Source organism: Arachis hypogaea, chromosome 19 (genome assembly GCF_003086295.3).
Source record: "Arachis hypogaea cultivar Tifrunner chromosome 19, arahy.Tifrunner.gnm2.J5K5, whole genome shotgun sequence".
Classification (NCBI taxonomy): domain Eukaryota; kingdom Viridiplantae; phylum Streptophyta; class Magnoliopsida; order Fabales; family Fabaceae; genus Arachis; species Arachis hypogaea.
Window position 1 is genome coordinate 139911503 of NC_092054.1, and position 27077 is coordinate 139938579.

At 35.0% G+C, this 27077-nt stretch overlaps 1 long non-coding RNA gene across 2 annotated transcripts; it reads right to left on the bottom strand.

Annotated features, from left to right (window-relative positions):
• Positions 1–20659: 20659 nt before the first annotated feature.
• LOC112775354 (uncharacterized) lies at positions 20660–26412 on the bottom strand. 2 transcript variants are annotated; one of them, XR_011877958.1, is made up of 7 exons: positions 26190–26412; positions 25021–25655; positions 24126–24228; positions 23753–23868; positions 22443–22828; positions 21750–21845; positions 20660–21320 (listed from the first exon to the last, which is right to left on the bottom strand). It is a non-coding gene; the product is annotated as an uncharacterized lncRNA (long non-coding RNA). The 2 variants fall into 2 exon arrangements; XR_003189521.3 differs by lacking the exon at positions 26190–26412 and having other exon boundaries at positions 25021–26158.
• Positions 26413–27077: the final 665 nt, after the last annotated feature.

Here is a 27077-nt window from a genome sequence, read left to right on the forward strand (position 1 = left end):
TTCAACTTTTTACTATCGTTGATAAGAGTGAAATGGATTTTATGTAAATTATTGTAGGGTGGGACATGATCGAATAAGACAAAAATCCACTCCTATCCGTCTCATTGTCACTCTTCGATGGATTCATGGAGAGACAGAAAAAACAAAAAAAATTATTTTGTTTTTATTTTTCTTAGTTAATAAAAATATTTAAATAATTTTGTTTGTTTTAATTTTTATATTTATTTTAAATTAAATAAAATATTAAGTCATAATTTATTTCTATAGCTTTTACATTAAATATAATAGATATTAAATCTTTATCTCTCAATCTTAATTTTTCTTTCAAACATAGTGATACATATCCATTTTTAATGTGTATAGTCAAATATGGGTCTGTCTAAAATCAACCCAACTCTTTTGAGCTTATCTGATGCACCATTAAATTTGAAGCGTTAAATTTGATTGATAAACGATCTAATGGTTTATATTTAACCTATAAATAACTTATTAAAAATTACACTATAAGAATAAATTTTTTGATATTTTAGATTTGCCCCATAATAAATTTGGAGAGATTCAAGTCATTCAACCATGGAACCCTCGTTTCAGCATAGTTGTCGACAATGAAGAAAATGACTAGTGAGTACCTATTAATCTTCTTCGGTTCTTCCTTTCTCGTTTTCTTTCGTTTTTTCCACTTCCTTTCTCAAAATTCACGATTTTCCATCTTTTTTGTTAAAGAACGATTATGATGGACTCATTTATTTATTACAGTGATATTCGCATGTTAAATTATTAATGAAAACTGATCTTTTGTTAATTATAATAGGTGATTTTGACCCATGGATCCGAGAATGTGAAACCACAAAAGAAGCAAACAGATAGAAATGGAAGATTCTGCTTTGAGGTATGTTTGCTCAAAGAGCAATAGTTTAGTCATTTTTCTCCTCCCTTTGTTGAGTTCCTCGGCTTATCATGTGGATATCTGGATACGTTTAACTAAATGCGAAAGGAGGCAGTGGCTTAGGATGGCAAATGAGAGATTCTACAGTATAGTCTGAGTGTTTTAGTTTTTATTGCCAGTTAACTAGTTTAGGAAGCAGCATGTTACCTTCGATTTATCTTAATTTGTTGTATTTTTGTATCTTGTGGTCACAAGCTTTGATAAGAAATTTTTTGAAGTTTAGGACTACGCAATTTGTGATAATTAGCTTTCTAAATGAACTATACCTAGGATGATAGAAAGCAATAACCATGTATAAGAGAAACCTGAGAATTTGTGGTTGCAGATTTGAGCTTACTACTTTTTGTTTGTTCTTCTAATTTGTTATATAGTTCTTTATTTGTACAAATAGAATATAAAAAGTGATAAGTTTTGAAGGGATTCTGGCTAAATAGTGCAATCTTATATCAAACATTGTTCAAATGTTAAAATAATTAAAAACAGTAGCTAATTTTCAGTGCTTGTAGTTCGTTGAACAACAAGATTATGTGAATAGGTGTCCAAATTATGTTTGCCTTATAAATATTAAATAAGTGATAAAAATGGTTTTATTGTTTCTTTATTTATGCTTTAGAGCATTGATAGAACACTGGTATTGAGGGGTGTGTTTGAGGAAGGTTAGAAAGATGCGGTATTACGAGCTTCTTATTTGTTGTTTTTATTGGGCTCTCTAGTTAACTCATTGATTTTGATTTTGCTTTTTTTCTTTTTGTTTGCTGCTTTTAGATTTCTGAAAATCAGGTGCTAATCACAACTACCATAGACTTGGTTTTGGGACCCTCCAATAAATTGAGAAAGACAATTATGGACAATGCTGGCAAGGATTGGATTAAACTCAACAAACTCAACCAACCATAGTTTATTTGTTATTTGTATGCCCTAGTTTGTGGTATTTAGTTTTAATAGTGTTAAGTTGAGACAGTTAATTGCTTGTTGCAATTTATGTTATTTGAATTAAGGTTTTCAGATTATTTAGTTGATGTACACGCTTTTGAGCTCAATTCATATTTTATATCTTCTAGCTTTTAATTCATGGCTTTAGGGAAAGAGATCTGAGTCGGACATGTTTATTTCATGTATTGGTTCAGTAAAGTTTTTATTTTTATTTTTATTGAAGTTTCCCTTTACTCTCAATGGGTATCTGGTTTTTGCCTTCAATTTTCATCTGGTTATGAGCAAAAGTGTACTTCAATTATATATGGAAGATTAGTTAAGATGATCATTTGATCAGATGCTACTTAGATGCATAAAGATCTAAGCATTGCGGAAAATAGAGAACACTCTCCTCGAGTTATTTGATTATGTCTAATTTTTTGATTTGTTTTTGGTGTATTTAACTTCAAACTTACTTGCTTTGAAAACCTTTTACTAGAAAGACTTGAGTGGTTATTTTGATGTTTCCCACTTGAACTATAAAGTCGTCTTCCTCTGGTGCTGAACTGTTAATGAAAGTTCTGAATTTTCTTTCTTTTGTTCTTCCCTTAATTCTACATTATAAAATTTTTAGCTATAGCTAAAAAAGAAAGGTGCATTTGCATGGTTTGTTAATGGTAGATGAAATGTAGATCCGATCTTTGTTAACATGTACTTATCAATCTTTTTCATTGAGATGCGACATTGTTATCAATCCTTTTATGCTATAGTTTGAACATGTTCACTTTGATTGTGCTGTCACAACTTGCATTTCGGTCTGCAAAATTGGCTCCTTACTTTAGTCAACTTTCATAGTGTAAGATTCCTTTTCTCCTTATTAAGTGGCTCCTGTGCCTTCTTTTGTCCATCATCCTCGGACATGAGCACTATTTTGGCATCATCATTCATTGCAACGGTAGGTATTTGCACTGTCGACTTGGAAGTTCATATAAGAGAAGCAAAACTAATTAACATATCGTCTAAAACATCCTTTAGACGATATGTTAAAGTATCATCCATCTACAAAAACCCATCACTTTGACAACAACCCTAAATCAAGGAGAGAAATGTCAAGATAATGGTAAATAAATAGAAAAGGAAAAAATGGAGAAAACATTAAATTGATACATTGCATGCTGAAATCGTATACACATGCCCACAAGTATTGCCTACTCCTCAGCTTTCTCTTGGAAAAGATTCAATTTATAAATTCATTCAAGTAAAATCACACATCCAGTAAGGCCTAACTTTGAAAATGTACACGTATCAAATTTGATGTAATGACTCTGATTTCGACGCAGTGATGGCTTTGCACACTAATGCAGGGCACTGGTTTCTGACTACAGCAGTAATTCAACCAAAGTTCTATCATAAGAAGTAATCAGGTGTTCTCCAGGTTATATCCGGCTCTCCCCTCCTTGGAGCTGGCTCAAACCGTGATTGAGAAAGATATTGATTAAAGCAACAAACTTTAATACACGGATGTAAGAGTATTTGGTTTCGATCCATGTAACATAGACTCGTTTGGTTGCGAAGAGAGACAAATACTAGTTGAATTTTGTCCCAAACACAATTCCTGTATTTTCTATACTTCAAAATAGTGGGGACAGTGATGAAAGAGCTCGAAATGAAAAAATATGTATCTCACTGTCCTGTCAGACCACTGTCGCTGCTGACATTTCCAGCATGGTTCTCAGTGGTCTGGCAAGGGGGTAATATTGTTCATTATTATATTTTTGTGTTGTCCTAAACTACTACCAAACAAGATACACAATCAAATACTAGCCTAAAGTGCTATGAAATGTAGATCAACTTTATGATTATTTGGGTAATGAAAATAGGGAGCTCAACCTGAACGAATGTGTGTCCTTTGCAGTCATCAACTTCAAGGATGGTGCCATGTTAATAATTAGGTGCACTAAATATGGTAACCACTTTTTGCCCCTGAAAACAAGAGACCATATATCAGCCATTACGACCACAAATGAAAAAAAAAAAAAGAAAACAACAAAAAAAAGCAAGATGAAGAACTTAAATGTCCCTAAGTATACCTTTCCATAACCAGCTGGTGAGCTCTAGCAATCAGCTTCAAGTTATTGGTATGGTTAAATTGCTCGGATATGTCCTATAAAAGCAACATAAAAATATCAACAAAAATTAGTGGCAGACATGGATTTAAATCAACTTTATGCATTTGTAAAGGAAGAGACACGCCGAATAGCGGCGGTTTTTTTAGGAATTTGTGGCGGTTTTTAACTGCCGCAAAACAAAATTCCAGCGATTTCACAAGCGTTGCCTATTAGGGGGTGGATATTTGCTTTGCAGTAGTTTTGAAAAACCGCTGGCACAACTGAAAGAGGATTATTGTATGGTTAGGAATTTCATTTAAAATAATTCCGTTGATAGTATAGTTCCCAACCAACTAGTAATGCTCAAATCAAATTTTAATAGATTTTGGTTGTCACAAGTACAAACCCCAATGAAAGTTAACCGAAGTATTTAAACCTCGGGTCGTCTCCCTAGGAATTACAATGAAGTGCTTTATTATTGGCTATGAAGGAATGTTTTGGGGTTTTTGTAATAAGGAATAAGAAATGTAAATAACAAGAATTAATAAAAGAAAGGAAGAACTCTTGGCTAGACATAGGTAATTGAGATCACCATCCTTGTCTACAAACCAAATATTGACAATTATGAGGGACCAACTCATTTAGTCTACTCCTATGCTTGAAGTAAGTATAATATCTACCTCAATGCATTAAGTACGTCAAATAGGCTTGATCAACATCAATCCATAAGTCCTAACCTAGCTACTAATTGACTTAGTAGTAGGCTAGAGTCAATGGTTATCAAGTTGACCACTAAGGGTTCTCAAATTACCAATTCATTGAGACCCAATGACTCAAGGTTACTCAATTCTCTTAGCCTAGGCCAAGAGTCAAGAAAACTACACAAAAACTAGTGGAAACATTTTATCAAACACCTAGAGTACAATAAAAGTAAACATCATAAAATACAAGAATTAATAAAAGCTATAACTAACAAAAGCAAGAAATCAACAATAGCAAGTGAGGTAAACATCAAAAGACATAGAAATATAAAATTGCATCAAAAGAAATTGAGATCCAACAATTGTTCATAAACATAAAAATGACATAAAAGGGAAATTAACAACAAGAACTAGAAGAGCAAAAATATAATAATAAGGAATTAAAAGGGAAAACTAAATCAAAACAAGAATTGAAAGATAAATTTGAGAGAGATTAACCTAACTTTACCCTAATTTCTACCCTAAATCTAGAGAGAGGCTCTCTCTTAAACCCTAAAAACATGATGAAAACTAAACTATGACTACTTGGTTCATTTCCTCTTCAATCCTTGGATTCAATAGCATCAGAAATGAGTTGGATTGGGCCCAAAATGAGCTAGAAATTGCTGGCCACGAGTTGCTTAAAATGGCCCACACTGATTCTGCGACGCGCACGCATGGGCGACGCATGCGGGTCACCTAAATTCAAGGAAACTATGACGAAATGCATATCATTTTGAAGCCTTGGATGTTAGCTTTCCAACGCAACTAAAACCGCCTCATTTGGACCTCTGCTGCTCAAGTTTTGATTGATTTAGTACAAAGAGGTCAGGATTGACTAGTTAGCAATTCCTTCATTTCTTCATGAGTTCTCCCACTTTGGATGCTTTTCTTCATTCCTTCAACCCAATCTTTACCTTCTAAACCTTAAATCACTTAACAAATATATCAAGGTATTGAATGGAATTAAAGTGAATTAAATTTATCAATTTTTGGGCCTAAAAAGCATGTTTTTACTCTTAAGCACAAATTAGGAGAAATTCACAAAATCATGCTATTTCATTGAATAAATGTGAAAAAAGATGATAAAATCTCCTAAATTAAGCACAAGATAAACCATAAAATTGGGGTTTATCAATCCTCCCCACACTTAAACTAAGCATGGTCTCATGCTAAACCAAGAAAGACAAGAAAAGGGGTATGAACATTTATTCAATGCAAATAAACTATATGAATGCAACTAAATGCAAAATGCTTCTAGATACTTGGTTAAAAGTGAATCGATCTCCAAGAACATATATGAACATGTAGGGCTAAGGTCATATGACGACTCACAAACTCTACCAATTTAAATATCAAAATGAAGTTCAAATAGACTTGCAAGAAGAAAACTCATGAAAGCCGGGAACAAGGAATTGAGTATCGAACCCTCACCGGAAGTGTATTAGCTCTAGTCGCTCAAGTGTATAGGGTTGATCACTCAATTCTCTTCTAATCATGCTTTCCATGATTTATTTTTTATCTAACAATCAACAATTATTCAATGCATACATACATTCATCATGAGGTCTTATTCATAGCTTGTAATGGGGCTAGGGTAAAGGTAAAGATACATATGGTCAAGTGAGCTTGACATTTGAATCTTTGATTTACCTAAACTCTCACCAAACACATATAACAACCTATACAATTCTAATACAATGCCTAGGTACCCATGATTCCCACTTTTTTTCACATATTCATGCATTCTCTTTAATTCACATTCCATATGCATTGTTATTGTTACTTTACTTTGGGGCATTTTTGTCCCCTTTTTATTGCTTCTTTTTTCTATCTATTTTTCTTTCTTTTATTTTTCTATTTTTTTTACATTCTTTTTATCTTTCTTTCACATTTTTTTTTCATAACAAAGTACATACAAACGTATCAATGCATATGATTTTACATATTTAATGCATAAGCACGTACCCAATCCCATGATTTTCAACAAAAATACAAAATACACTTTTACCTCAACCAATGTTCCAAGTTTCCCATACCCAAATGATACACACCCTCACAAGCCTAAGCTAATCAAAGATCCAAATTAAGGGACATTTATTATTTTTCACTTATGGGTAGTGATGTGCTAAAATTAAGAACAAAAGGGATTAAATAGGCTCAAAATTGGCTAACAATGGTTGATGAAAGGTAGGCTGAATGAACTGATTTCTACGGGTAAAGAATTTTTATAAAAATAATCGCGTTGTAAGTATAGTTTCTAAACCAACAGAGAATCCTTTCGTACAAAAACTTTGGTTGTCACAAGTAACAAAACCCAATAAATTTATAACCGAAGTATTTAAACCTCAGGTCGTCTTCTTAAGGAATTGCAGGGAGGTGTATTTATTATTGGTTATGGAAAAAGGTGTATTTTTGGGTTTTTGAAATAAGGAACAAGTAATTTAAATGGAAAGAAAAATAAATTAATAATTAGAAAATCTCTTGGCAAGGTATGAGAACTGGAAATCCTATCCTAGTTATCCTTATCAGGTGTGATGAGAATTGGATTTTGATCCCGCTTAGTTAACCCTTACTAAATAAAGGAAAGTCAAGTGGACCAATCAATTTGATCCTCAAGTCCTAGTCAACTCCTGTGGAAAGACTAGCTTTAGAGCGATCCAAATCAATCAGCAATCCCAATTTCCAATCAACTGCTGAGTTTGATAACTCAAGTGTCACCAATTACTTAACCAAAGCCAAAAGGGGGAAATCTAAATTAAATTAAAAGCATCAATAACTAAATAAAACAATTATAAATATGAAATACCTCAATATGTATTAATTAAGAAAATCAATCCTAACATGGAGTTCATAAACCAAATTGAAAAGACAAATAACAATTAAAGTAATAGAATAAATAAAAGTAGAAAATGAACCTGTGATTGAAGAGAAGTAGCCTAATCATAATATAAATCCTAAATCCTAATACTAATCCTAAATCCTAAGAGAGAGGAGAGAGCCTCTCTCTCTCTAGAAAACTACATCTAAAACCTAAAATTATGAATATATATGTTGTATATTGTTGTCTATGTTCTATGAATGAATGGATTGATTCTCCCACTTTATAACATGAGCTACAGAGGTCCAGGCTGGATAGCTTAGCAATTCCTTCAACTTCTTGTATTCCTTCCACTTTTGCATGCTTCCTTTCCATCCTCTAAGCCATTCCTGCCCTGTAAAGCCTGAAATCACTTAACACACATATCAAGGCATCGAATGGTAATAAGAGAGGATTAAAATTAGTAATTTAAAGGTCCAGGAAACATGTTTTCAATCATAACACAAGATTAGGAAGGAAAATATAAAACCATGCAATTAGTATGAATAAGTGTGCAAGGACTTGATAAAAACCACTCAATTGAGCACAACATAAACCATAAAATAGTGGTTTATCAACCTCCCCACCCTTAAACATTAGCATGTCCTCATGCTAAGCTCAAGAGAAGCTATAAAGGATGAAGAGGAATGGTAGATAAGTATGAAATGCAACCTATCTATATGAATGCAACTACATGCAAAATGCTTTTTCCTACTTAGTTAAAAGTAAACAAATCTTTTAAGAACAAATATGAACTGGATTTCACTAATTCAAATCACAAAATAAAGTATAAGTAAACTTGCAGAAGAAAACAGCTCATGAAGCCGAAAACAAAGAATCGAGCATCGAACTCTCACCGGAAGTGTATGCACTCTAATCGCTCAGGTGTTTAAGGTTCGATCTCTCAATTCTCTACTAATATTTCTTTCTAAGGCTTGCTCTTCATCTAACAATCAACAAAAGTTTACTGCACGAATATACAAATCAAGAGATCTTTTAAGGGTTGTAATGGGGTTAGGGTCAAGGTAGGATTGTATTTGGCCAAGTGGACTAAAATCTGAATCCTTAATTAACCTAAACTTTTCCCACCTAACTTAAGACAATCCATGTAATCATAATACCACATCTGACTATCCATTAACCATGTTTTTCACATATTCATGCATGATAATTTCAAGTACAGTACATATGCATTGCTTTCACCACTTACTTTGGGGCATTTTGTCCCCTTTTTTACTTATTTGCTCTTTTTCTTTTCTTTTTCTCTCTTTTTTTTTGTTTTTATATTTTTTTCTATTTTTCTTTTCTTTTCTTTTGTTTTTCTCAATACATATGATTAAAGTATTGAATGCATAAATATGTCATCAACATTCTTTTTCACATTTTCTCAAGAATATACAACACCCAATTCTCAAACCAACTGTTTTTAATCCCAATGTCCCCACACTTAATTCATGAGCACTCTCACTAGTCTAAGCTAACTAATGATTCAAATTAAGGACATTATTGTTTTCCGCTTAGAGTTAATGATGTGCTAAAGTAAAGAACAAAGGGGTATAATAGGCTCAACATTGGTTTGCAAAGGATAATGAAAGGGTAAGGCCATATGTGTATGTAAGCTCAGTGAAACAAAGGGCCTCAATCATATAAGTGCATGCATACATCAAACCATGGAAATATAGAATTAAGCAAGACAAAGATCACAATTTTAGAGAGAAAAAATACACACCAAAAATAAAATATTGGTTGATAAAATGCAACCAAAAAGTAGGCTCAAAATCTCACTGGTTTTATGTGTTCGAGCTCTAAACCATGTTCCAAAATAAAATTTCTTCAAACAAGTTTTAACAAAAATTTTAATTCAAATTAGTGGCATGCTATAAAAAGTTTCTTGAAAAAGAAAATATTACTTTAACCAAGTGGTGGTAAGATATGCACAAAATCAAACAAATATGCAAATGCAACAATGAACAAACAAAGAAAATAAAATATTGGTGTTGAGAAGAAAATAAAATATTGGTGTTGAGAAGAAAATAACTAACCCATGGAGATCGGTATCGACCTCCCCACACTTAAAGATTGCACCGTCCTCGGTGCATGCTGAGATGTGCAAGTGGACGGGTTGCTCCAACTGACGCTTTTCTCTAGAGATTGTGCAGATGGACTTGTGTGTCTCTCCCATGTAAACGTCTTCCGGTTTCCTTCCTGGTGGCCATCTTGAAAGAAAAAGGGAAGAAAAGTAACCCAAGAACAAAGATAGAAAACAAATAAAACATGGGTTGGTTAATGCCAAATAATGAGGGTCTCAATTACATGGTAGCTACAACATGCAAGAGAGAAGACAGTAGAAGTAAATGGCATATCAATAGTGCAAAAATTGCAACAAAGGGGAAGAGAGTGTGGGTAATGCAAGATAGTAGAAGCTCATGTCAATGCAAAAGGAATACAAGTATCAGAAAAGGTCAACATTGACTTAAATAATATTACCCAATAGTGGAAAATAAGTCACTAAGCACCAGAATAATACCAGAAAAGATATAATAGTTGAATAAGAAAATTTAACACCATTGGAAAAATTATAGACTTAGAAAAGAAAAAAAAATGCAAAAAATTAAAATGCAATGAATGAAAGTATGCAAATAAATTAAGTAAAAACAGAATAAAAGTGAAGAAGGATGAGAAGTTAAATAAACGAAGAAAAAGAAAGTAAGAAAGGAGGAAGAAAGAATAAGAAAAGATAGAAGAAAGAAGAAAGAATGATAATAGAAAGATAAGTAGGATTGGAGAAGAAAAGATAGGAATTCTGGCGCTGATCTGGATAAACTGTGCGTCGCATGCGACACGGACGCGTGGGTCACGCGGTCGCGTGACTTGATTTGTGTGAGTGGCGCGAGAGTAGCCTCGTGTTCGCGCGACTCTCTGTTTCAAACTCATTTTGCCAAAATTTAGGGTGACGCGATCGCGTGAATGGCCATATTTTGAAAAATGACACGGCGGCGTGGGGCACGCGGTTGCGTGGTAAGGCTTGTGCTTCTAGCATCATTCTAGCCCTACTCCACCATAACTTGCTGCCATACACCTCTTTACGTCGATTTTGCAGGGCCACGCGATCGCGTGGGTGACGCGGACGCGTGGGGAGGCTATTTCGCAAACGACGCGAGCGCGTCAGCGACGCGGTCACGTGGGCATATCTGTGCCTAAGGCACGCCTCCAGCCACGCTTTCGCGTGACTTTCTGTTCAATTCTCTTTTCTTCTTGATGCACCTATGACGCGGTCGCGTCAGCGACGCCTACGCATTGCGTGCGTGCTTTTTTTTTAATGCAGATTGCAGAATGCAAATGCTGATGCAGGTACTATGAATGAACACCAAGAAAAATAAAATAAAATAAAATTAAGAATAAAACAAAATAAAATAAAACTAAGACTGAAAAAGAACGATCATACTATGGTGGGTTGTCTCCCACCTAGCACTTTTAGTTAAAGTCCTTAAGTTGGACATTTGGTGAACTCTTTGTCATGGTGGCTTGTGCTTGAACTGATCCTTGAATCCCCACCAATGTTTGTAATTCCAATGGCCTCCGGAATCCCAAACTAGGCGCAAAAAGCCTTCAAGCAAGTTAAAGCAAGTGACAAGGCCCCAAGAGTGTTGATTTCTAGACTGAATTTTGGGGTCCCAGACCTTACTTTTGCACCCGTCTTCTTGTTGATCATCATGATTCCATCCGGGTGGCACGCAATTTAAATTCTCACTGAGACATCCTAACAGCTTCCTAGACCCATTCAATTGAAAATTGTACCAACCTTTGTACTTTAATTTGGAGCATGCAACCATATTGAACCTTGCATGACATTTCCTACCACTAACCATCTCCCTCTTACTCTTAAAGCCACAAAGAGCTCTAAGTTGACCATCTGTCTCAAGTAAACCATATTCAAGTGGAATGAGAAAGCTCTAATTTTACCGACTTGAATGTTGTATTGGATGGTAATGGCTTTGTGGGGAAGGTTTCAAATAGCTTTGGCAAGGTGATTTCAAGATCCACTCCCTTGTGCTCTTCTTTGACAACTTCCACCTCTTTGCAAGCTTTTTCAATATCAACCTCTTCCTCTTGGTAGCTCGATCTCATCTTCATTCTTCACTAAGGGCATGGGAGGTTGTGTTTCTTCTTCTTTAATCTCCATGTCAAGTTCAATGGGAGAGGATTCAAATGTAGATAAGAATTCATCAATGATTGAATCCATCTCTTAATCATCCCCTTCAAAGTCTTCAACCATGATATGCCTTGGAGGTTGTACACCCTCCTCAACATCAAATTCAAACTCCTTAGAAGGGGGCTCTGTGACTTGAGTCTCCCATGGACGTTCCGCATCTCCTAAGTCTTCGACCACTTATTCATCTTCAATGATTATGGCTTCCTCCAATTGTTCCAATACAAATTCATGCTGCTCACTGTCCACCAGAGTTTCTAGCTTCTCCTTCATGCTGGGTTCTTCAGTAGATTCTCTACATGAAGCCATAGGGGTTCCTTGAGTGTCCGAACGTCGGAAAGGTAATCGATTGATCGCTTGCTCCAGTTGGTGAAGGGTTGCATGAAATTTTTCCACTGTTTCCTTGAGACGAGCCTGTGATTCTTGGGTCGATGGATATGGACATGGTGCACATGGAAGTGGTGGTTCTTGGGTGTAATTGGATTGGAATTGGGATGGATAAGGGTTAGGATTATATGGGGGTGTTTGGTTGTAGGTGGCTTGTGAGTATGGTGGTTCAAAGCTATGTTGAGGAGGTGGTTCATTGGCATATGATGGAGCTTGTTGGTAACTACAAGGGGTCCACTATATCTATCATCTTGATATGCACCTCGGAATGGCTCTTGACCATAGTAATTTGGTGGAGGTGGTTTGTCACGAAGGGGTCCACCATAACTATTGTCTTGGTATGCATTGTAAGATGGTCGTTGTCCATGGTATCTTGGAAGGTGTTGTTGCCGAAAGGGTTGATCAGATCCTTGTGGCTCCTTCCATCTGTGATTGTTTCGACCTTAATGCATGTTCCTGTTATAGCTTCCATTCCTTTCAACAACATTAGAACCAAACTCAAATCGACGGGGGTGAGAACTCATAGTAACTAATAAAAATTAAAAACAAAAATAAAAAGAAATAAACAAGCAAAATAAAATATTTACAAAAATCAATAATAAGGCACACGTTAGCAATTCCCCGGCAACGGCACCATTTTGAACGAATTGATTTCTGCGGATAAAGAATTTTTATAAAAATAATTGCGTTGTAAGTATAGTTTCTAAACCAACAGAGAATCCTTTCGTACAAAAACTTTGGTTGTCATAAGTAACAAAACCCAATAAATTTATAACCGAAGTATTTAAACCTAGGGTCGTCTTCTCAAGGAATTGCAGGGAGGTGTGTTTATTATTTGTTATGAGAAAAGGTGTATTTTTGGGTTTTTGAAATAAGGAACAAGTAATTTAAATGGCAAGAAAAATAAATTAATAATTAGAAAATCTCTTGGTAAGGTATGAGAACTGGAAATCCTATCCTAGTTATCCTTATCAGGTGTGATGAGAATTGAATTTTGCTCCCACTTAGTTAACCCTTACTAAATAAAGGAAAGTCAAGTGGACCAATCAATTTGATCCTCAAGTCCTAGTCAACTCATATGGAAAGACTAGCTTTAGAGCGATCCAAATCAATCAGCAATCCCAATTTCCAATCAACTGCTGAGTTTGATAACTCAAGTGTCACCAATTACTTAACCAAAGCCAAAAGGGGAAAAATCTAAATTTAATTAAAAGCATCAATAACTAAATAAAACAATTATAAATCTGAAATACCTCAATATGTATTAATTAAGAAAATCAATCCTAACATGGAGTTCATAAACCAAATTGAAAAGACAAATAACAATTAAAGTAATAGAATAAATAAAAGTAGAAAATAAATTTAAGGAACATTGAACCTGTGATTGAAGAGAAGTAGCCTAATCATAATAGAAATCCTAAATCCTAATCTTAATCCTAAATCCTAAGAGAGAGGAGAGAGCCCCTCTCTCTAGAAAACTACATCTAAAACCTAAAATTATGAATATATATGTTGTATATTATTGTCTATGTTCTATGAATGAATGGATTGATTTTTCCACTTTATAGCCTCTAATCTGTGTTTTCTGGGCCAAAAACTGGATTAAAAATAGCTCAGAAATCGCCCCCGGTACGTACAGGTCGCTGCAAAGTCACGCGGAAGCGTCGTCCACGCATTAGCGTGGGTTGCGTTTTTGCCAGGTCACGTGTCCGCGTGATCCACGCGTTCATGTCGCCTGGCTTCGGGGAAGCTATCGCAAATTATATATTTTTGTGAAGTCCCGGATGTTAGCTTTCCAACGCAATTAAAACCACGTCATTTGGACCTTTGTAGCTCAAGTTATGACCGTTTGAGTGTGAAGAGGTCAGGCTGGACAGCTTAGCAATTCCTTCAACTTCTTGTATTCCTTCCACTTTTGCATACTTCCTTTCCATCCTCTAAGCCATTCCTGCCCTGTAAAGCCTGAAATCACTTAACACACATATCAAGGCATCGAATGGTAATAAGAGAGGATTAAAATTAGTAATTTAAAGGCCCAGGAAACATGTTTTGAATCATAGCACAAGATTAGGAAGGAAAATATAAAACCATGCAATTAGTATGAATAAGTGTGCAAGGACTTGATAAAAACTACTCAATTGAGCACAAGATAAACCATAAAATAGTGGTTTATCATAGGCCCATTTGGGTAAGTAAGCTAAATGAAATGATGGCCTCAATCATATAAATGCATTCATACATGGAATAATGGACATAAAGAATCAAACAAATCAAAGATCACAATCATAGAAAGAAAATAATACACACAAGAATGAAAATAAGTGGTTATATGATGTAACCACGCAATTGGGCTCAAAACTCACATGCTTGTGTTCTTAGCTCAAAAATCATGTTCCAAAATAAATTCTTCAAGCAAGTTCAATCAAATTTTTTTTTTTTCAAATTGGTAGGGTGCCCTAGAACAGTTTCTTGGAAAAGAAATCATCACCCTAACCAAGTAGTCCTAACATAAAAAGAAGTAGTAAAATATGTACAAATTCTAACTAACATGCACCCTATCATGCAATGCAACAACTAGCTAACATTGGTGTTGAAAAAGGAAGTGGTTACCCATGGAGATCGGTCGGACGACCTCCCCACACTTGAAGATTGCACCGTCCTCGGTGCTTGCAAAGAAGAGTAGGGTGGATGGGTTGCTACAACTGATGAGTTCCTTCAAAAGATTGTGCAGAGGGACTTGTTTGTTGCCCCATTTTGAAGCTTTTCCTTTTCCTCTTTTGGTGGCCAACCTAAAAGGAAAGAAAAAGAAAGAAAATTAAGCCTACAACAAAGATATCAAAGCAATAGAACATAGGCGGGGGCTAATGCCAAATAAGAGTATGATTCTCAACTATATGGTAGCTACAACATATAAGTGAGAAAACAATATAAGCTAAGGCATATCAACTAATACTTGATGCAAGAGTAAAGTCAAAGCATGAAGAGCACTCAGAAGTATCAAGTTCAAACAAGAAAGAACGGGTTACGAAAAATAATAGAAGTTCATATCAATGCACAAAGGGTGCAAGAATCATAAAAGATTAAGCATTGATTTTAAAAGTTTCATCACCCGTCAATATCAAACAAGTCAAGAAGCACCAAAACTAACCAAGAAATTCTCAACAATTGAGTAGGAGAATTCAACACCATTATTAAAATAAGAAATTTAGAAAAGAAAATAAGAACAGGCTATAAAAACAAAATTAAAATGCAAGGAATAAAAGTATGCAAATGCAATAAACAAAAGAAAATGAAAGATGAGAAAAATAAAAAGTGAATCTTTTTATTAAATTTTTTTTAGTATTTTATTTATTTTATTTTATTTTATTTTATTTTATTTTATTTTATTTTATTTTATTTTATTTTATTTTTTATTTTTTTTGAAGAGAGGGAAAAGAAGAAAGTAAGAAAGAAAGAAGAGTGATGAGCGGATAATTTATACGCTTTTTGACATTGTTTTTAGTATGTTTTTAGTATATTTTAGTCACTTTCTATTATATTTTTATTAGTTTCTAAATAAAAATTACATTTCTGGACTTTACTATGAGTTTGTGTGTTTTTCTGTGATTTCAGTTATTTTTTGGCTGAAATTGAAGGACTTGAGCAAAAATCTGATTTAGAGGCTGAAAAAGGACTGCAGATGCGGTTGGATTCTGACCCCCTGCACTCGAAGTGGATTTTATGGAGCTACAGAAGCCCAATTGGTGCGCTCTCAATTTCGTTGGAAAGTAGACATCCTGGGCTTTCCAGCAATATATAATAGTTCATACTTTGTTTGAGATTTGATGGCCCAAACCGGCGTTCCAAGTCAGCATAAAAATTTTGGCGTCAAAACGCCAGAACTGGCATAAAAGCTGGAGTTAAACGCCCAAACTGGCACAAAAGCTGGCGTTTAACTCCAAGAGAAGCCTATGCACGTGGAAGCTTCAATGCTCAGCCCAAGCACACACCAAGTGGGCCCGGAAGTGGATTTCTGCATCATTTACTCATTTCTGTAAACCCTAGGCTATTAGTTTTCTATAAATAGGACCTTTTGCTATTGTATAATCATCTTCGGATCAATCTTTTAATCATGCTTTGATGATTGAACCCTCTTTGGGAGGCTGGCCATTCGGCCATGCCTAGACCTTCTTTTATTTATGTATTTTCAACGGTGGAGTTTCTACACACCATAGATTAAGGTGTGGAGCTCTGTTGTACCTCATGAATTAATGCAAAGTACTATTATTTTTCTATTCAAATCAAGTCTATTTCTTCTCCAAGGTATTCATTCACACTCAAGAACATGATGAATGTGATGATTATGTAACACTCATCACTATTCTCACCTATGAACGCGTGCCTGACAACCACTTCCGTTCTACATGCAAACAAGCTTGAATGTGTATCTCTTGGATTTCTAATCTAAGATTAAAACCTTCGTGGTATAGGCTAAAATTATTGGCGGCCATTCCTGAGATCCGGAAAGTCTAAACCTTGTCTGTGGTATTTCGAGTAGGATCTGGGAAGGGATGACTGTGACGAGCTTCAAACTCGCGAGTGTTAGGCGTAGTGACAGACGCAAAAGGATCAATGGATCCTATTCCAACATGATCGAGAACCGACAGATGATTAGCCGTGCGGTGACAGTGCATTTGGACCATTTTCACTGAGAGGACGGGAGGTAGCCATTGACAACGGTGAAACCCAACATACAGCTTGCCACGGAAAGGAGTATGAATGATTGGATGAAGACAATAGGAAAGCAGAAGTTCAGGAGGAACAAAGCATCTTCATACGCTTATCTGAAATTCTCACCAATGAATTACATAAGTATCTCTATCTTATTTTATATTTTATTCATCTTTTAATTATCAATTCTTCATAACCATTTGAATCTGCCTGACTGAGATTTACAAGATGACCATAGCTTGCTTCAAGCCGACAATCTCCGTGGGATCGACCCTTACTCATGTAAGGTTTATTACTTGGACGACCCAGTGAACTTGCTGGTTAGTTGTACGGAGTTATGACAAAGAGTAGAGATTACAATTGTGCATACCAAGTTGTTGATGCCATTGATGATCACAATTTCGTACACCAAAGAGAAAAGAAGAAAGCTAGAAAGAAAGAAGAAGGAGAGAAGAAGGAAGAAGAAAGAAAAAGAAAGGAGAAGAAACAGGGCGCGAGGTAACGCATAAGCGTCGCCCACGCTTAAGCGTGGATTGCAGGAGGTACAAGCGACGCGTAAGCGTCGTCCACGCGTACGCGTGGAATGCAAAAAGTGCAGGTGATGCGTAAGCGTCGCCCACGTGTACGCGTGGGTCTAGATTGTGCTATTCACACAAAGGCAACACAATTCCCGTACAACTCTCTGGTTTTTGTACCAGGAGTCCTCATATGGCATACAACGCATAAGTATCGCCCACGCTTAAGCGTGGGGTGACCCTTTTTTTTACATAGAAAACAGAAACAGGGCACTCTCCTAACCTATAAGCACTCTAAAGCAACCAAAATTCAAATTTAACAAAAATCTTTTAGTTTTTTTGAAAAATTTTCAAATACAAAACAAAAAAAAACTTACACTTCAAGCAAAATACAATTTAACAACAACTATTCTACAACTTGAGGAAGAAATCTAATCAAACAAACTAGCAACCTAAACACTAAAACAAGAATATGCGAAGAAGAAAACTACCTAACAATGACAACCTAATTCATTCATTGATTATATATACAAGAGAATGGAAAGAGTTTACCATGGTAGGGTGTCTCTCACCTAGCACTTTTAGTTTAAGTCCCTAAGTTAGACTATTGGGAAGCTCCTTGTTATGGTGGCTTGTGCTTGTACTCATCCTTGAACCTCCAAGAATGCTTGCTCCTCAATTGGTTGTCAGAATTTCCAACCATCTTCACCAAGCTTGGGGGAAGTTCTCCCCAAGATATGAGCTCCCAAAATTGGTCTTCGTGTTGTGATCCGGGATCCCATATCTTATTTTCACACCCATATTCTAATTGATCATCATGGTTCTACTTGGGTGGTAGACAAGCCGAATTCTCAATGAAGCCTCCAAACAACTTCCTAGACCCATGTAATTTGGTTCTACACCAACCATTGCTATTCAACTTTGAGCATGCAACCATCATGAACTTAGAGTGATGTTTCCAACCACTACATAACTCTCTCCTACTCTTAAATCCACAAAGAGCTCTAAGTTGACCATCATTTTCAATTAAACCATATTCAAGTGAGAAAGTAAAGCTTAGGGATAAGAATTTTACCCACTTGAATGTTGTGTAGGATGGTGACTTAGGAAGGCGTGGTTCCAATGATCTTGCAAGCTCCACTCCCTTGTACTCTTCCTTGATTACCTCTACCTCTTTACAAGCTTCCTAGATTTTAACCTCATCCTCTTGGTGGCTTTCTTCCAATTTAGTCTCCTCTTAATTGCTTACCAAGGGCAAGGGAGGTTGTGCATCTTCTTCTTTGATCTCAATGTCAAGTCCAATGGGAGATGATTCAATTATAGATAGGAACTCCTCAATGATTGAATCCATCTCTTGATCAACCTCTTCAAAGTCCTCAATCATGATATGCTTTGGAGGTTGTACACCCTCATCAACATCAAATTCAAGCTCATTAGAAGAAGGTTCAACAACTTCCACAAGATCATCAATAATATCACTTGGTGTGGAAGTGTTCTCAGGCTTGAAATCCACCTCTTGTTCAACTTCCTCTAGCTCTTCAACCACTTCTTCTTCTTCAACAATCTCCTCCTCCTCCACTTGTTGCAAGACATACCCCCTCTCCTTATCCTCATGTTGGGATTCTAAAATCTCCTTCCTACTCCACTCTTCAGTTGATTTCTCACATTCATCCATGGAGGTGTTTTGCTTGTCGCATGAGTCCCATGAGTCCAATGTGGCTTTAATTTTGGCAAGGTTAGCCATGATATCTTCGTACGTCTTTTGGGCTTCCTCTTGCTCTTTTTGACGGATGATTGCTTGAGGCCGGTCCATTACTTCCATGAAGCGATTCATTAGCTCTTGTTCTACTTGACTAACATAAGTAGGATCATATTGCTCTTGGACCAATGGATATGAGTATTCTTCCATGGAGGGTTGTGGTTGAAAGTTATCATACATGGGAGGTGCATCTTGGTAAGAATAGTGAGGTGGTGGTTCTTGAGGGTTTTGGTGATGGAATTGGGATGGTTCTATATATGATTCATATGGTTCACAAGGTGGTTGTTATGGTGGATAAGGATTAGGGTCATATGGAGGTGTTTGGTGGTATGGGGCTTGTGAGTAGGGTTGTTGAGTGCTATGTTGAGGGAAGGGGTCATACATATGTGGTGGTTGTGGTTGACAATCACAATGAGGGTCACAACATACATTAGATTGGTATGCATTAGGAGTTGGATTGTACCCATAAGAAACCGGAGGAGGTTGTTGCCAAGAAGGTTGATCAATTCTTTGAGGCTCCTCCCATCTTTGATTGTTCCATCCTTGATGCATGTTGTCATTGTAGCTTCCATCTCCTACAACATAGTTGTAACCACACTCATAGCCAAAAGGGTGAGAATTCATGAGGAAAAATGAAAACAAAGGCTAACAAAAATAAGCAACAAGCCCTAAACCTAACAAAAACTAACAAACAAGCAAAAGGCAAACATATTCACATATTTACAATAGCCAATAATATAACACCATTGCAATTTCCCGGCAACGGCGCCAAAAATTTGAAAGAGGATTATTGTATGGTTAGGAATTTCATTTAAAATAATTCCGTTGATAGTATAGTTCCCAACCAACTAGTAATGCTCAATTCAAATTTTAATAGATTTTGGTTGTCACAAGTACAAATCCTAATGAAAGTTAACCGAAGCATTTAAACCTCGGGTCGTCTCGCTAGGAATTACAATGAAGTGCTTTATTATTGGCTATGAAGGAATGTTTTGGGATTTTTGTAATAAGGAACAAGAAATGTAAATAACAAGAATTAATAAAAGAAAGGAAGAACTCTTGGCTAGACATAGGTAATTGAGATCACCATCCTTGTCTACAAACCAAATATTAACAATTATGAGGGACCAACCTATTTAGTCTACTCCTATGCTTGAAGTAAGTATAATGTCTACCTCAATGCATTAAGTATGTCAAATAGGCTTGATCAACATCAATCCATAAGTCCTAACCTAGCTACTAATTGACTTAGTAGTAGGCTAGAGTCAATGGTTATCAAATTGACCACTAAGGGTTCTCAAATCACCAATTCATTGAGATCCAATGACTTAAAGTTACTCAATTCTCTTAGCCTAGGCCAAGAGTCAAGAAAACTACACAAAAACTAGTGGAAACATTTTATCAAACACCTAGAGTGCAATAAAAATAAACATAATAAAATGCAAGAATTAATAAAAGCTATAACTAACAAAAGTAAGAAATCAACAATAGCAAGTAAGGCAAACATCAAGAGACATAGAAATATAAAATTGCATCAAAAGAAATTGAGATCCAACAATTGTTCATAAACATAAAAATGACATGAAAGAGAAATTAACAACAAGAACTAGAAGAGCAAAGGTTAATAACAAGGAATTAAAAGGGAAAACTAAATCAAAACAATAATTGAAAGATAAATTTGAGAGAGATTAACCTAACTTTACCCTAATTTCTACCCTAAATCTAGAGAGAGGAAAGAGCCTCTCTCTCTAGAATTCTACTCTAAAACATAATGAAAACTAAACTATGACTACTTGGTTCATTCCCTCTTCAATCCTTGGGTTCAATAGCATCAGAAATGAGTTGGATTGGGCCCAAAATGAGCTAGAAATCACTGGCCACGAGTTGCTTAAAACGGCCCACGCTGATCCTGCTTCACACACGCATGGGCGACGCATGCGCGTTGCCTAAATGCAAGGCAACTTTGATGAAATGTATATCATTTTGAAGCTCCGGATGTTAGCTTTCCAACGCAACTAAAACCGCCTCATTTGGACCTTTGTTGCTCAAGTTATGATCGATTTAGTACAAAGAGGTCAGAATTGACAGGTTAGCAATTCCTTCATTTCTTCATGAGTTCTCCCACTTTGCATGCTTTTCTTCATTCCTTCAACCCAATCTTTGCCTTCTAAACCTAAAATCACTTAACAAATATATCAAGGTATCGAATGGAATTAAAGTGAATTAAATTTATCAATTTTTTGGGCCTAAAAAGTATGTTTTTACTCTTAAACACAAATTAGGAGAAATTCACAAAACCATGCTATTTCATTGAATAAATGTGAGAAAAGATGATAAAATCCCCTAAATTAAGCACAAGATAAACCACAAAATTGGGGTTTATCAACAACCGCAACAAATCAGATAATTGATTTTGCGGCGGTTGCAGAACCGCCGTTACTTGGTAAATAGGTTTTTATAAAAAATTGTGGCGGTTTTAAATCGCCTCTATCTTGCACGTTGGTTTTAAAAAAATTGTGGCAGTTTTAAACTGCCACAATCTGCTATATAAGATTATAAAAAAAATTCAGGATAAAATACAACAACTCTCAGGAGTACTCACATTATTAGCATCCGGAAGCTGACTCAACCGTTAGTTTAAGAGAAGAATACCAGTCTCAAACAAGGGTAGAACCTCATCCCCAAAATAAAACCTCTCCTGCATGAATTTTAAATAAATAGTATAAAATAATAGAGTGAACAAATGCAGCATATGGAAATGAAAGCAAAGAAACTATACATATGTTGATATACAATGTTCAAAAAGCCACAAGCTACCATTTACAGTAATAAGTATCAACCATATCAGAATTCTTAGAAACATATAATATCCAGGAGTTCATCCTGTAGAATAGAAGTTTATATACTATATGGCACCAAAAATCCAAAAAGCAAAATAAGTATATCAGCAAAAAACTTGATAATTATTCATAAAGACCTTAACTAAAGCAATTTTAGGTTTAATTCATTAGCAATACAAACCTGCAAAGCATGAATATCATACACTAACAAAATATAATATACTACAACGTAATCACTAGAAATTATTTGCTTATTTTCATTACCGTATATCAGCAATAATGCACCAAAGTTACTAAAATGATAAAATTAATTGTAAGTTAGAAAATATTAGGTAGGTCCAGGGAATAACAAAACAATAAATCTCATCTTTTCCTCTTCTCCGTTATTAATCTCATTTTTGTTCTTGCTGAAGCTTTCCTGAGCTTGCTAATTTGATCTGAAATTTTTGTTTTACCTTTTATGTTCTTTGACTGAAGCTTCAACTTCAAGCATTCGGCATTATATATTCCATTGAAGGCATAGAGAGAAGCTGAGAACTTTCTCTCATAATGGCTTTCATCACTGAAGGCTCATCATCACCACCATAGTTCTCTGCCTCCACAGGCTCCTCCATCTCTTCAACAATCTCAAAAGATGAATATATAATCCTAATTTCTTAAGTAGTGTGCAAGGATGCTTGCTCTAGTCGTGGTCTGTGTATACACGGGGAGAGAGTTCGCATGAGTTACCGAAAGCAGGTGACCAGCTAGCTTCGTCTAATCTTGTAGGCCTGGGAAGGCAGTAATCTTACTTCCTGTGGAGGTTTTCCAGCTTTGTATGATATGGTATGAGCATTACGGCCTGAGATTAAGACTTTTTATTAGGCCGTTAGGAAGAGATCTTGATATTGATTTACGAGACTTGAATGTGATTATGATAATTATTAAATCTACTTCTAATATGGTAGCAAAATAGCAAATTATAACAATGAAAGTAAAGAAAGCTTCCTCCACCCACTAAAGATAGGTAGCTACCAATTTAGACTATGTTACAAATGAAATACAATGTTGGAACTAGAAACACATAAACATTAATAAATAGTAATAAGCCTCCTAATGGTATTTATAAATAATCTATTAGGAAAGTCAATCTTACCCTCTCATCAAAATTTTACAACCCTAATTTTTTATTTTGATTCATAAATTTTGTATGAGAAAGGGATTATTTACACAACTAAATATCATTGGAAAGCAAAAGAATAATTTATAATTTATTTCCAAAAGATTACCGAGTCCAAACATGCATGTCTTTTGGACTGTAATATGTTTCAACTTTAGATCTTCTAATTTAACTCAAAGTCGGAAGATCTTTTTGCTTGTCCTTAAATTCGAGAAACTCACCCAACACATACTTATTAGCCTTTAGTTCCAACCGACAAGCCAAGCAGTTTATTTTATTAGCAAAGAAGCCTGATTTGGAAACATTAAATAATGCTAATGAGGTTCTCATGTGTTTCTTCTAGCTCTTTAGAATCATGTTTATCATTATCTAATACCTCATTCTCATCATTTAGAAATTAAAACAATGTTTTGTTCTTCCCTTTCAATAATATCATATTATTGAAAATAATAGACTTTAAAATATTCCATTCCACCATATCAAGATTCACAATAGTAAACTTGGGTCTTTGGTTTTTACAAACTCTAATTTTTTTCTCTTATATATGAAAATATTAGAAGATATTAACACAGTTTATAGGAACAATTATAAGATTCAAAATCATACCATAATTTAGGATTAGGAAGTACAACTTTATAAGATATGTATCCTTCAGAAAAATCTACTCCTCTTTGCTCAAGATATGATTCAATGATAGAAGCTTGCTTTCTCGCTTCTGCTACCTACATAGTCATGTTGCTCATTAAGTGCAAAATATGATTATACTTGAGTACAATCTTTTTTCTCCTATAAAAAAATTTTTAGGGAAAAAAAGTTACCAATATTTATGCCATGAGTTGGCAATAAGAATAATAATAAGAACACATGTTAAAGAAAAAATTTTTGTTTGCTAAAATTTGATGAATTAATTTATGCTATCTTGCCAACCATTTTAACTTTTTCACTTCAACTTGCATAAAATAGAGAGTGGAACCTCTACCTCGATGTTTCTCAACTTGCATAAAATATTGCCAACAGTTGGATCTTTAAGCCATAAATTGCACTGACGATCTTGACCAATGGTGAAGATAGGATCACACATACTGGAGAAGAAAGAAAAACAAATATGATTGGTTCTAGATTGACATGACTAATGAAAACACAATCAGCTCAGTATTTTTCCCATTTTAAGCCCAAAAAAGCAGAAGATACTTTAAAGTAGATGTCTCATTTACTCATGTCTAGCACCTATATCTTTTATGGCGAAATCACACACAGTATTGCTTTTATCAAGTAATACAAAATCTTCGGCACAAAGTCAACATTGATTCCATCCTATTCCATCCTACGTAGTATTGACTAACTGTGGCATGATATTGCAAGATACAAAATTTTCTCCTGCCAGAACAATACAACAACAACCAAGCCATATCTCATTAGGTTGGGTGTACTAAATGGATCAAATATTACCATCCATAGTGTCCTTATCATAAATCATATCTGCACAGAACTTTAAAACATATTCAAAACACTTGGCATATTGTCGAACACTTAGCATGCAAAAGCATAAACAACGCAAAATAGCACTAACAAGCATTCTTTACAACACTAATTCAAAATTCAGCACCAATGACATGAAAAATCAACAGCATTTCGCAGTGATTCAGCAAAGCATCGGTCAATATCCAAACAAATTGAAATTCAAACTCAAGAAGCTCTTAACAATATGTTTAACTATGTATAAACTAAGATTAATTCTAATAAGAAAATCCTAATTCTAACCTAAACTCAACTAACAACAGCAAATAATTCTAACCAAATCAAATTAACATTATAATCAACATATAACTAATCTTAAATTAACTAAAACAGAGAACAAAAGGTGATCTGAGAACCTGAGTCGAATTAACACTAGAGTGGCTCTGTTTTGATTTTGCGACTGGGAATGAGGGAGGCATGGGCAAGCTAGAGAGCCACAGGCCCACAGTGCGAGATTGTAAGGAGGGGAAGAAGATGGTCGCGGTGACGCTAGATGATAGCCGGCATCGAGACAGAGAAGGCATGAGACAGGGAAAGAGAAAGAGAGAAAAGATTTTTGCGATGGTTGTTCGGCGAAGGTGGAAGACAGTGGTGGTTCTATGGTTCTGATGGAGACTCTGGACTGTGATGAGCAAAAATGGCGCTGCGTGGGTGGTCGAAGAGAAGCTAGGGCTGGAAAAGAGGAAGTGATTCAGAGTTCAAAGCTCTTGACTTCTGGTCGAGTGAGTGACAGGACATTTGGAGGGCTCTCTTCTTGGTTTGATTTGCAGCCGTTGGGAAGCAAACCACCGCTATATTGGTTCGTTTTGTAGCAAAGCCCAAACCGATATCATAATCGCTGCTATCTTCCAGTGTTTATTGTAGTGAAAACCCACAAAAATAAACTCCAGAACAGCTTCAATCAAAATATTAATTTAAAATATATTATATGGGATGCAAATTAGATGCAGATTTCAGTTGTTTTCCATTTTCATAGACTATTTGATGCTTCCTGCAATTTATGGTGATTAAAGTTAATTACCCAGCAAAATAGCACAAATTAGTTAGAATTTATAATCAAATAAGAAAAACTAATTAGTGTCTACTAAATTTGCAAACAGAATCACAATACTAATTTCTGAATTTGCAAACAGACTAAAAAAAATCAAACAGCAGTAACAAATAACAAATAGAACAAATAAAAACTAGAACATTATGAATAGAATCATACACACAGAAATTGAAATCAAAATCATAAAAACAAATTCCAAAATTTTTTAACCCTCACAAATAGAACCCAAAAAATTCAAACAACCAAATAACAGTAACAAAAAAAAAATAATTGAATGAAATCAATGAAAGAAAAGAATACGAAAACCTAAACAAAAACTAAGTAGAAAAAAAATAACTGAATGAGTTCAAGCAGATTTATACCACAAGAACATAAAAGGAACAACAAAAATGAAATCAATGAAAAAAATTTATATCTGAGGTTGAGGCTCTATTGGAACTTTAGAAGTAGAGGATGAAGGGAGAGACGGAGCACCACGGCGCTGACGACGACTCGATGAGGGAAGAGAGAAGAGGAGATGGGAAAAGAGAGCATAGGAACGACGCCGGAAGATAGACTGAGACCGACGGCGACGGATGGGCTGAACGGCGACAGCAAAGACCAGATAAGAGTCGAGTAGGTGGTGGTAGCTGACGTCTGTGGATAGATTGAAGTGTGGTGAGTTTACAAAAACAAGAAATAAAATTAGAGTTCCAATAAATATATTTAAAAAATATGTGATATATATAAAAAAATAATAATTATTATTAAATTCCATACGAGATATATTTGTAATTTATTTTTTGTATATATTAAAAAAGTTCAAAAAAGACTTAAGTTTATTAAAGATAAATCCGTCAAATATTACGATCGGATCTTCCTCGTGTTTGCCGATTTATTAACAATTATAGAAAGGAAATTCCATCATTAAAATGACATATTTCACTCTGCTTTAGCATTTACCTACCATATTTAGCTTTATAATATTTATACGGAAAGTTACAAGATAAGCATGCATCTTTGTCAACATAAACGTGGAATAAATGATGTACTATGAAAACATTAAAAAAAATTAAAAAAAGTTCAATGATTGAATGACAAATGAATAATTAAAGTTTCTAAAATTTAAACTAACAAATTAAACACAACTTAAGATGTGTTTGGTTTGTCTTAACATGAAATGACAAAAGTTTGTGTTCCTAAACGGAATAAAGATTTTGAATATTTGAAATAGGGGAGGGCAATAGAATAAAAAATAGAGACACAAATTTAATGAAATAATATTTAGATTAATATATATATTTTTTTAATTTTATATTTACACTTTTTATTTTACTCTTTTTTTCTATTATTTTTTTTTACTGTCTTCCTTGTAAAGAATTT